Consider the following 10453-nt stretch of genomic DNA (forward strand, 5'->3'; position numbering starts at 1 on the left):
AACATATCTGGCGGGCACTTTCTTGTCAAGTCCTTAAACCTCTCCCATGCTTCATAGAGAGTTTCACCATCTTGTTGCCTGAAGGTTTGTACCTCAGCTCTCAACCTGTTGATTCTTTGAGGGGGATAGAATCTCGCCAAGAATTTGTTCACCACATCTTCCCAGGTTGTTAAACTCTCCTTCAGAAAAGATTCCAGCCATTTAGATGCTTTGTCCTTGAGTGAAAAGGGGAACAAAAGCAATCTATAGGTGTCAGGATGAACACCATTAGACTTCACAGTATCACATATCCTCAGGAAGGTGGTTAGATGTTGATTAGGGTCTTCTTGGACACTTCCTCCGAATGAACAGTTGTTCTGAACAAGGGTGATGAGCTGTGGCTTTAGTTCAAAGTTATTGGCATGTATGGTTGGCTTTTGGATGCTACTTCCACAGTTTCCTGGGTTTGGATTGATGTAAGAGCCTAGAACTCTTCTCTCTTGTCCAGCATGATGCACTGGACCTTCTCTGCCATGGTTGTGAGCCTCTTCTTCATGATAGTTCTCCATATTCTCATCCATGTCTGGTTCAAAATACTCCTCCTCTTCCTCAGCACTAACAACTCTCTTTCTTCTTGCTTCCCTCCTTAGTCTAAGGAAGGTCCTCTCAGGTTCAGAATCAAAGGAAGTTGAAGCCCCGCTTCTTCTACCTGTCATACAACCAACAAGTCACAAGCAAGAAGGAGATAAATGCAGGAAGTATTCTTGTCAGAAATGCTGTTAGTGTGAGTGATGTAATATATCAAACAGTTAGTGGGTTAGTGAACTGAATTGTAACAAATAAGAGAACACCACAAACGGGTAAGGGGTAAAGGGAGGAAAATAACTAAAACTGAAAGTAAATCACTCAAACAGAAATTAAATCAAACAAAAGAAAAATGCTCAATCTAGTTATCCACCAATTTAATCATTGTTGATACAAAATCAATCCCCGGCAACGGTGCCATAAACTTGATACACGGAAACTTGTCTCTCAACAAAATTTTCCTTCGGCAAGTATACCGAATTGTCGTCAAGTAAAAACTCACAATAGAGTGAGGTCGAATCCCACAGGGATTGATTGGTCAAGCAACTTTAATCAGAGGAATGTTCTAGTTGAGCTACGCAGAAATTGAGTTGATATTTGCAGAAACATAAATGGTGGAAAAGTAAATAACAGAAAGTGTAAATGCTGGAAATAAAGAGCGAAATGTAAATGGCGGAAAGTAAATTGCAGAATCTTAAATGGGAATTTGGGGAAATGAACATAAAAGTAAATGGCAGAAAGTAAAGAGAATGGGTAAGATCAGAAATGGGAGATTCATTGGGCTCAGGAGATGTTGTATTCTCCGGATCAAGTTTATTCTCATCTCTTCCTCAATCAATGCATTCATTGATCTCCTTGGCAATCTTAAGTGATTGGATTCCAATTCCTTGGTAATTCAATCTCTCAAATCTTGATCAATAGCCAATTCTTTGGTCTAGTTGCTCATGAGAAGAGATGAAGTATGGTCACTGATTATACCACATGTATTTCCAAATCAAAGTGTTGGTAGGATTATATGTCACTATATCCATCCAAACCCCAATTTGGTCCAACATGAGAAAGCATTTCTAGCATGATCTCTTCATTCCTCTTCCAAGGTTCCGAAGAGATCCAAGTATGAATAGCTTCTTTTCCAAGACAACTACCCAATTGGATGAAGATTGAAAGCTTTCTAGTAAAATCAAGAGAAAAGAAAGAAGAAGAATAATGAAAACTATTATTGATCCATCAAATTACAACAGAGCTCCCTAACCCAATGAAAGGGGTTTAGTTGTTCATAGCTCTGGGAATGGAAAGCGTAAATGAAAAGTACATTTTCAAAATAAAACTAGAAGTTGCAGAGAAAGTAAAATATACAGAGTGTAGTTCTCCAAAAATGCCAAAAAGCTTCCTACTAGTTCAAAACTACTCCTATATATACTACTCTTCTGATCTTCTAGTTGGCTCTTCCAAGTCTTGGATATGGGCCTTTGGATCTTTAGTTGAAGTAGTTACAATCTTCAGTGGGCTCAGCTTGCTTGCAGAAAAAGTGTGAGTTAGGCATGGACGTTAGTTAGGACGTTAGTGGTGTTAACTTTAAGTGAAAATGTGGGTTCGAGAACGTTAGTGACGATCACCTTTTTCACTAACGTTCCAAGCCAAAAATGATCCACGTTAACTTCAACATTAGTGGCACTAACGTGACCGCCTCTTGGTCCTTCGCAAACGTTATTGGCATTCACCTTTTCCAATAACGTTGCTTATTGCCCCTTTTCCCCACATTAGAGTTCACGTTAGTATAACTAACGTGACCCTTAACGTGGGCATACCTAAGCTTCGAGAGTGTTAGTGACACTTACCTTTGTCACTAACGCTCCAAACGCCCCTCCTTCCCACGTTAGAGTTCACGTTAATTAGATTAATGTGACCACTAACGTGGTGGTGATTGCCATCTCCAACGTTAGTGACAAAGGTGAGTGTCACTAACGTTGGTCCATCAATTCTTCCTCCACGTTAGCTTCCACGTTATGTAATTAACGTGGCAACTAGCGTGGGCAATAGTGGCTTAATCCAACGTTAGTGACAAAGGTGAGTGTCACTAACGTTGGCAATTCTTTGTTCCTTTCACGTTAGAGTTCACGTTAATGTAATTAACGTGACTCTTAACGTGGCCAAGTGTGCCCTTTTTCCAACGTTAGTGGTATTCACTTTTACCACTAACGTTGGAGCTTCCCTTCTCCTCCACGTTAGCTTCCACGTTAATGTAATTAACGAGGCAACTAACGTGGGCTATAATGGCTTTCGAAGGCGTTATTGGCGATCACTTTTCTCATTAACGTTGCAAGCTAGCTCCCATTCCACGTTAGTGGTCACGTTAATTAGACTAACGTGGCTACTAACGTGGTTCTTCCTTGCTTCCTTTGTCCTGAAATCAAGCAATTAAAGTGCATCAAAGCTCTATTCCAAGTCATGAGATCATGCATTATCTAATTTGTCATTCAATTCATGCATAATTCTCATGAAATCATGTAAAGTTCACAATGTTTGCTTGAATCAAGATGTAAGTGAATATCTAGCTAAAACTTGCTTATTTACTAAGAAAAAGCATGAAACTACCCTAAAACAATAAAGAAAAGGTCAGTGAAACTGGCCAAAATGCCCTGGCATCACCCGACATATCCTGGTAGCTAACCGTGGACAGTTCCTCTGTACGCGCATCCTCAAACTCAAAATTTAACTATGGGAAGAATCCCAAGCTGACATAGGGGAGACAACACCCCAAGCTTAATATTATCCATGGGATGAATCCCAGGCTGACATGGGGAGATAACACCCCAAGCTCAATAATATTCAATCATTAGCTCACATATGCATCTTCGGCATACTCGCAACATTACCACACTTTCTCAATAAACCATAATCACTTAATCATTAATCATATATTTCATTATTCTCAATTAATTAACATCATCAACTGTCTCACATGTCATTCTCAATATTACATTACTCTCTTAATTGCCTCATATACCACTTCCATCATCTTATCAAATCAAATACCATCTCCTCTGACCATTAATTATCTTTCTTCAACTCTAAGTTAGCTACTTCTTCCTAGATTAACCTCTTCACTATACCTCAAACTAACATTCAGGGTCTAAAGGAGTAAAAATAAAGGTTTAAAAGTTTAAAATCATGATTAAAACACTAAAATCCTATTTGCTGAAAAACAGGGCTATGCGTATGCATGTCATGTGTATGCGTACGTATAGGTCTCTTTTGGCCCAAGATGCGTACACATGTCAAGGTATGCGTATGCATATATGCCAAATAGAAACGACCCTTCGCGTACGAAGGATACGCGTACGCATGCAACCATGTTTTATCAAAATTTGGCTAAGTCAGCAGAATTTCAGTTTTGAGTTCCAAACTTTCGACGCGCATAACTTTGTTGTTTTAAAATATTTTCCATCCATTCTTTGAACGGTGTAAACTTCACAGACTCAATTTTTATAAAAAATAAGTTTGAAATAATTTGGGAGTCCAAAAGCCAAGTTATGGCTCGCCGAAGTTCGGCCAAAAATCAACTTTACACAAAAACCTTCAAACCTTTATTTTCATTAATTCACCATTCAATATCAATCCTTTTACACTCAAAATTAGTTCCAACACATGCAATATCAAAACAACACAGCTCTACACCCTTCTATCATCTATCACACCTCAATTCTAAATAATTCTCATGCATAACTTCACAATTATATCAAGAAGACCATCAACAATCCATCATCTATACACATTCATTATTCTCAATTTATCAATCATCATTAAATCATCATTTAACATTCAAATTTCCATTCTCAAAATTAAACAATAAATTCATACTTAACTTGGTTCATAATTATCAACAAGGCACTAAGCAATTTACACCCTCATACATTCATTCCTAGTCTATGGTCATCTAGCCTAAGTTTTCAAAAGACATTATATATTAAATACGAGAAACCAAAATCATACCTTGGCCAATTTCCCGATAAATCCAGAACAGCTCAAGTGTTCCCGCACCACAAGCTTATCCACCACAGCCCTTCACCAACGAACCTAGCTTCCAAATTTTATCTCGAGCTTCTATATCCTCAAATTGATTCCACTTCACAACCAATTTCCAATCTAACATCATAATTACCACTAATATCAACATAGATTTCATTAACTCAACAATTCACCAAGAGGTTAAGGATGCTTACCTTGCCCATGGCTCAAGTGAGCTAAACCCAACAAAAATCCGCAAGCTAAATTGAACCTAAACACCGAAATCATACAAAATTCAACATTTATTCACATTGAATTTTGAAACTGAAGTGGGAAGATCTAGGTAAGAAATATTGAATTTCTTACCAAATTAGCTAGTGGGTTTGTAGAGAATTCTGAGACGAACGCGTGGCCACTGACTGCTTGTCAATCGGAGCTCCGGATAAAAAGTTACAAGGATTTGAAATTCAAGAACAAGGGTTTTGTTCTTCCCCCTTTGCTCTCCTTGTGTTCAGCGTGAAAGTGGCAAGAATGAAGGAGAATGATGGCTGTTTGGCTTTATATGTTATGGGCCATGGGCCCGGTTTGGGCTGGTCTAACTGGTTTGGCCCGTTGGTCCAATCTTGGACTAAATTCTTTAAAATTAGTGTCAGAATTTTTATTTTAATTAATTCTACTTCATTAAACTATAAGATCCCGTTTTCTAATTGCTTTGATTAATAATTAATTTATTGATTAATTATTTACTAATTACTCGGGGTTTACAATTGACATTACAAGAATATCAAATATCACTTTATGTATTTGGCCACGACTTATATGAAGGGTAAAAACATTCAGTTAGCTACTTAAGAAAAATAAAACTTATAAATATAAATAATTTAATTATTGATGTCGAATATTTATTTCTGTGTCTTTTTTATTTGTAAGTTTTTATACAACTACAACTTTTTTGCATCTACATAGGGAGTAGGCATGGCAATTTTCTCTGGCAGGGTGGGTATCCACGGGAATTTACCCGCCGGACGACGGATTTGGAGGACGGGGACGGGGAGCAAGATCCTCACCCAATGGGGACCCGTATAATACCCACATATAGGAAATAACAAAAATACCCCTGTATTATTTATGAGAAACCGTAAGCCTTACCCTTCTATTCTTTCAGCCGTCACTACTAACTCATTCTCTCATAAATCAGTTTCTCTCCCTCTCGGCCTCTCCTTCTCGGTCCCTCTCGGTTTCTCTCCTTCTCTTCGCCACCCTCTTCCACTTTCACCGCCGTCTCCGTCGTTGTGAGCCTCGTCCCCTCTCGCGGATTCCACCTCTCACTTTCAAGGTCACCGCGAGGAGCTTGAAGCGTTGTCATCATCTTCGGCAGAGGCAGAAACGTTCTTCACAGTCGTCGTCTTCGTGTTCGGAAGAGGCATTCTTCGTCGTCACCGTCGCCATCTTCATCTACAGCAAAGGCATTATTCCTTGTTGCCGTCTTCGTCTTTGTCTTCGATAGAGGCAGTCTAGTCTCCATCGCAGTGCCTAACAAGATCGTTTTTCACCGATGGTCATTCTTCCTTCTAGTAAGTCAGCCTTAGATTTCATTTACCTTGACGCATTTTTCATTAATTATCTTGTGATTTTTGTAATTTTTTTTAATTCCATAGAAGTATCTTGTGATTGTGCCTCATATATGTGTCTCTGTTTGTTTTTTAATAATAATGCAGTAGCTAAAAGAAATTGGAATTGAATGTTTGAAATTGTTTAACCTTCGATTTTTTTTATGCAGATTCAAAAAAAATCAAAATCTACTATTGTTGGGAATAAGAAGTACGTATGACCACAATCCAATCAATCATGTGTGAAATAATTTTTTATTGTTATTATATTAAAATGTTAATATAATAAGGTCCTTGATTAAATTTAGAGATTTATCATTATGATAGTGATAATAATATTGAGAGATAAATCTTTTATAATTTAATCTAAATTGTTCTTGGTCATAGGATTATTAAAAAGGACATTAATAATCCGAAAAGATCAATATATATATAATGGTCTTCATTGGATGAAGATTAATAGATCTCATTTATTAAATTATATATATAGATGGTGCATATAGAGATATGACCATTGAACTGACTCACTTTGAGAATTCCTAATGGTTATAATTACCGTATATTTGTCAATAGGATATTCTCAAGATGAACATAGTAATAGAGTTTCCTTTGACCTGTGACTATCATAGTAATTAACAATGTATTTATTATACTTTGATTCCGGACACCTAATACCCTAGGGTGCTAGTTGAATGGACATTGGGTATGATTTAAATACTTGTAGAATTAATGATTAGTCAATAAGGAATCCATCAACTCTCGGTAAAGAGTTTGAGCTCTATGATTATAATGAATGAGATGAATAAAATCTTGGCTAAGGGGATTGAATGAATGAAGAAATGAGTTTCTTAAGTCATTCACAGTTCATTATAATAATGATAACAAGTTAGAGTTTGACAATTAAACCATACTCTAAGGGTTAACCAAGAGCTGGAAAGATGGAAGGAATTATACTTTGTTCTTCTAAGGTTCTTAGTAAAAATATATTACTCCATACAATCGGGTCGTTGAGGAGTGTTGCTAGACGCCAACCTTGATTAGTAAATTTAGTATGACTAATTTACTATCCGCTTAGTATTGAACCTATGGGGTCACACACTAACGAGTGTTCTAACCTTTGCTATAGAATTATTTAATTATTATTTTGATTTGATCAAATAAATAATTATATTAATTCAAACAGAATATTATTATATTCTTTGCTAGCACCAAGAATATAATAATAGTATGATAATTGAGAATATTAAATGAGATTTGAGAATAATAAGTTATTCTATTTCTAAATTTGGATGAGATCCTAACTGATTCTGTTTCAAATTGAGTTATGATATGAATCATAAATTTGAAAGATTCAAGTTTAAAATAAGAAGATATGATTTGAATTTGAATTGAGATTCAAATTTGAAATCAGTAACAAATTTCATACTATATATATATGTATGCCAAGAGTAGAGAAAAAAAGAAGAATGATGAGAGAATAAAACACAAGGGTTTTATTCCTTTACCTCTACGCACATAAATATATGTGAGCCTAATTCTTGGAGAAGAATTTTATGGTGTGCAAAGAGTTGCAAGAGGTTTCTCAATTTAGATCAGATGTTCATTGGTCAAGGAGTTGACAGTAAAGGTTGGTCTCGGTGTGGATACGCATAGCACCTTCGTACCATCGAAGGAGAAAGTAATTTTTACTAAATTGTCTAAAGGTATTTAGATCTGATCTTTGTATTATTTATAGAATAAAATTTAAGCACAAAATAGATCTTTAGGGTTACCTTCTTTTCTTCCACTGCATGTTATGAACACATGGTAATCCTTCAACTATCACTACCATTATGTGATGAAAGAAAGGCTTAAGATTTAGGTTTTTAGAGTGTGATGAATAAGTTTAGTATTTAGATATATTTTGGTTTTTTTTATTAATATGTTTGATGATTAACTTGATAAAATATTAGTTGTTGTTGTTTAAGTCTGCGAAGGCTATAAAGAATATGCTTGTAATGATAATTTGTAGATTATCTTTGATCTCTCTTTTTTTTTTAATTTTTCTGTTTTTTCTAATTTTTTTTAATTTTTTTTTTAAATCCACGGATATCCGTAGAGACCCCAATCCCCAGCAGATATGGGGTCTTCGTTACCCGTTGCGGGGATGGGACGAGGATAGGGACGGATTATAGGTGGTGGGGGTGAGGGCGGGGGGTGGGGGGCATGTCCCTGCCCCCATGGGGACCAATTGCCATCCCTAATAGGGAGACTCTGTTCAAAAATAGAAATATTGAAATGAGTCAAGCAGATTTTCGGTGTCTTATCCTTAGCAATGAAGTACATTTTAATGTAAGTAAATACGGTAACTTTTATTAGGTTTGTGAAAAACATATTTTAGTTATTACCATGTTCATTTCTATGTAGATTTTAATGCTGGCAACCCTCAAAACAACAATGGCACAATATATCGATGATGCCTTTAAAGAGATGTCCAACAAAATAACAATTTAGACTCTACCACCACAATTTGGGGTAGAAATTTGGGTAACGGACACTCAAAAAATACATGGTCTCAATGAAACTAACATGGATGCCCTTAATCCAAACATGCTATGTCAAGAGGTGAATGAAAAATACAAAAACATCTGGATGCCGAAGTCTTCTGCGTTAAAATATGTATCTCATTTTCACTCATTCTCTATTTGAATTTTTAGTTTTTTTTTGTAGTTTAATTATCCATGAATCATGTTCACATAAATATATGTTCCACTCATTGATGACATTTTTCATTGGCTCTTAATAGTAATATTCATTGACGAGTGAAAGGTCTACAACTTGATTCATATCCAAACCTAAAGCGAGATATCTCCAAGAAATTTGTCATAAGATGGACGGTGAGCTATTGAATCTTCCTAGTGTATATTAATTGTTGATAGCATAGTAAATTATATATTTTTAAATATTACTTATTATTACTTACTAATTCATAGGATGCTATTATAAATGTATTATGTGCAATAGAAAATATTTTTTTAACACTTCTATTAATTTAATTTTAAATTTTGTCTGTTCATGTTATTTAAAGTTCCTTCATCATTAACATATTTTTTTATTCATTTTGTTTTGAGCCATAACTTGGTCTATTATATTTCATCTTCTCTGGTCCATACTCCAACACTAATATATTAGACAAAAAAAAAATATTTCAATAGATAATTGGCCTATCTGTAATGCTCGTAGCATTCTTGATTGTAACACAAAGTTTAAAGCCAATTTTATTGTGATATGCTTGTTAACTAGATTATGAATAGTAATGATCCTAAATATTAATATGTCTCCAGAGTTTGGTTACTTGAGTGAATGGCAATGGAGGACATGTTTCAATCCAATCTCACTATTAAGGTAAGTTGACAAATTTTCACATTGTGAACTTCTCGTATTTTTTAACACAATAATTAATTTAACTTTTTTGTATTGTAGCTCCCTGACTCCAAAATTCGAATGCTTGTGACATATGCAACTTTGAATGGGACCCACAATAAATAAAATCACATGATCATGTTCTGCAGCTAGATAGAAAGCATTGGTTGGCAATTAGATGGTCTTAGTATTTATTATTAGAAAATGATAGAATGCATTTGATTTGATTATTAGGTATTTAAGTTGTTTATTCTGAAATCTATTTGTTAGACCAATCACTCTTTTTATTTACCTTTTGTATGTTTTCCTTAATATTTAGAATTTTTTTAGTTACACATCTTTCATATGGCACTTTATTTTTTTCATTAAATTTCAATTATGTGGGATTAAGAAATTAAAAGTTACTAAGTTATATTAAATTGACAAAGTTTAACTATATTAATTTTTAAAAGTATTTTCATATTATTTTTATATATGTCTATAATAATATATAAAGGGGATATAGAAGTTTGGTGTCCAATTCTATCTTTCTATTTCATTCCTATTACTATAATTTAAAAACATTCAGTTATTCATTGAATATATACAAAACTCACATTCTGTAGTAGTTATTATAGTAAAAACTGCTACAAAAGTCACGTTCTCTAGCCGTTTTTATAATTACTGAAATTTATATATGAATATCTATTTATTCATTTTTAAGACTCTAATTTGTTTATTCTAAAGGTGTTGAGTATTTTTTATTTTATTTATAATGTAAAAAATAACATTTTATTTTATTTAATATCTAATAAATTTAGACTCTGATTTCTTTTATTTTTTTCGTCATAGTTGAGTTGACATAGTCCCATTGTATGATTGGTAATTTT

General features: G+C 34.5%; 1 non-coding gene across 1 annotated transcript; it reads left to right on the top strand.

Moving 5' to 3' along the window:
• Positions 1 to 107, top strand: LOC112767477 (small nucleolar RNA R71). Its single transcript, XR_003184921.1, has one exon. It is a non-coding gene; the product is annotated as a small nucleolar RNA R71 (small nucleolar RNA).
• Positions 108 to 10453: the final 10346 nt, after the last annotated feature.

This window comes from Arachis hypogaea, chromosome 17 (assembly GCF_003086295.3).
Source record: "Arachis hypogaea cultivar Tifrunner chromosome 17, arahy.Tifrunner.gnm2.J5K5, whole genome shotgun sequence".
NCBI classification, from domain to species: Eukaryota; Viridiplantae; Streptophyta; class Magnoliopsida; order Fabales; family Fabaceae; genus Arachis; species Arachis hypogaea.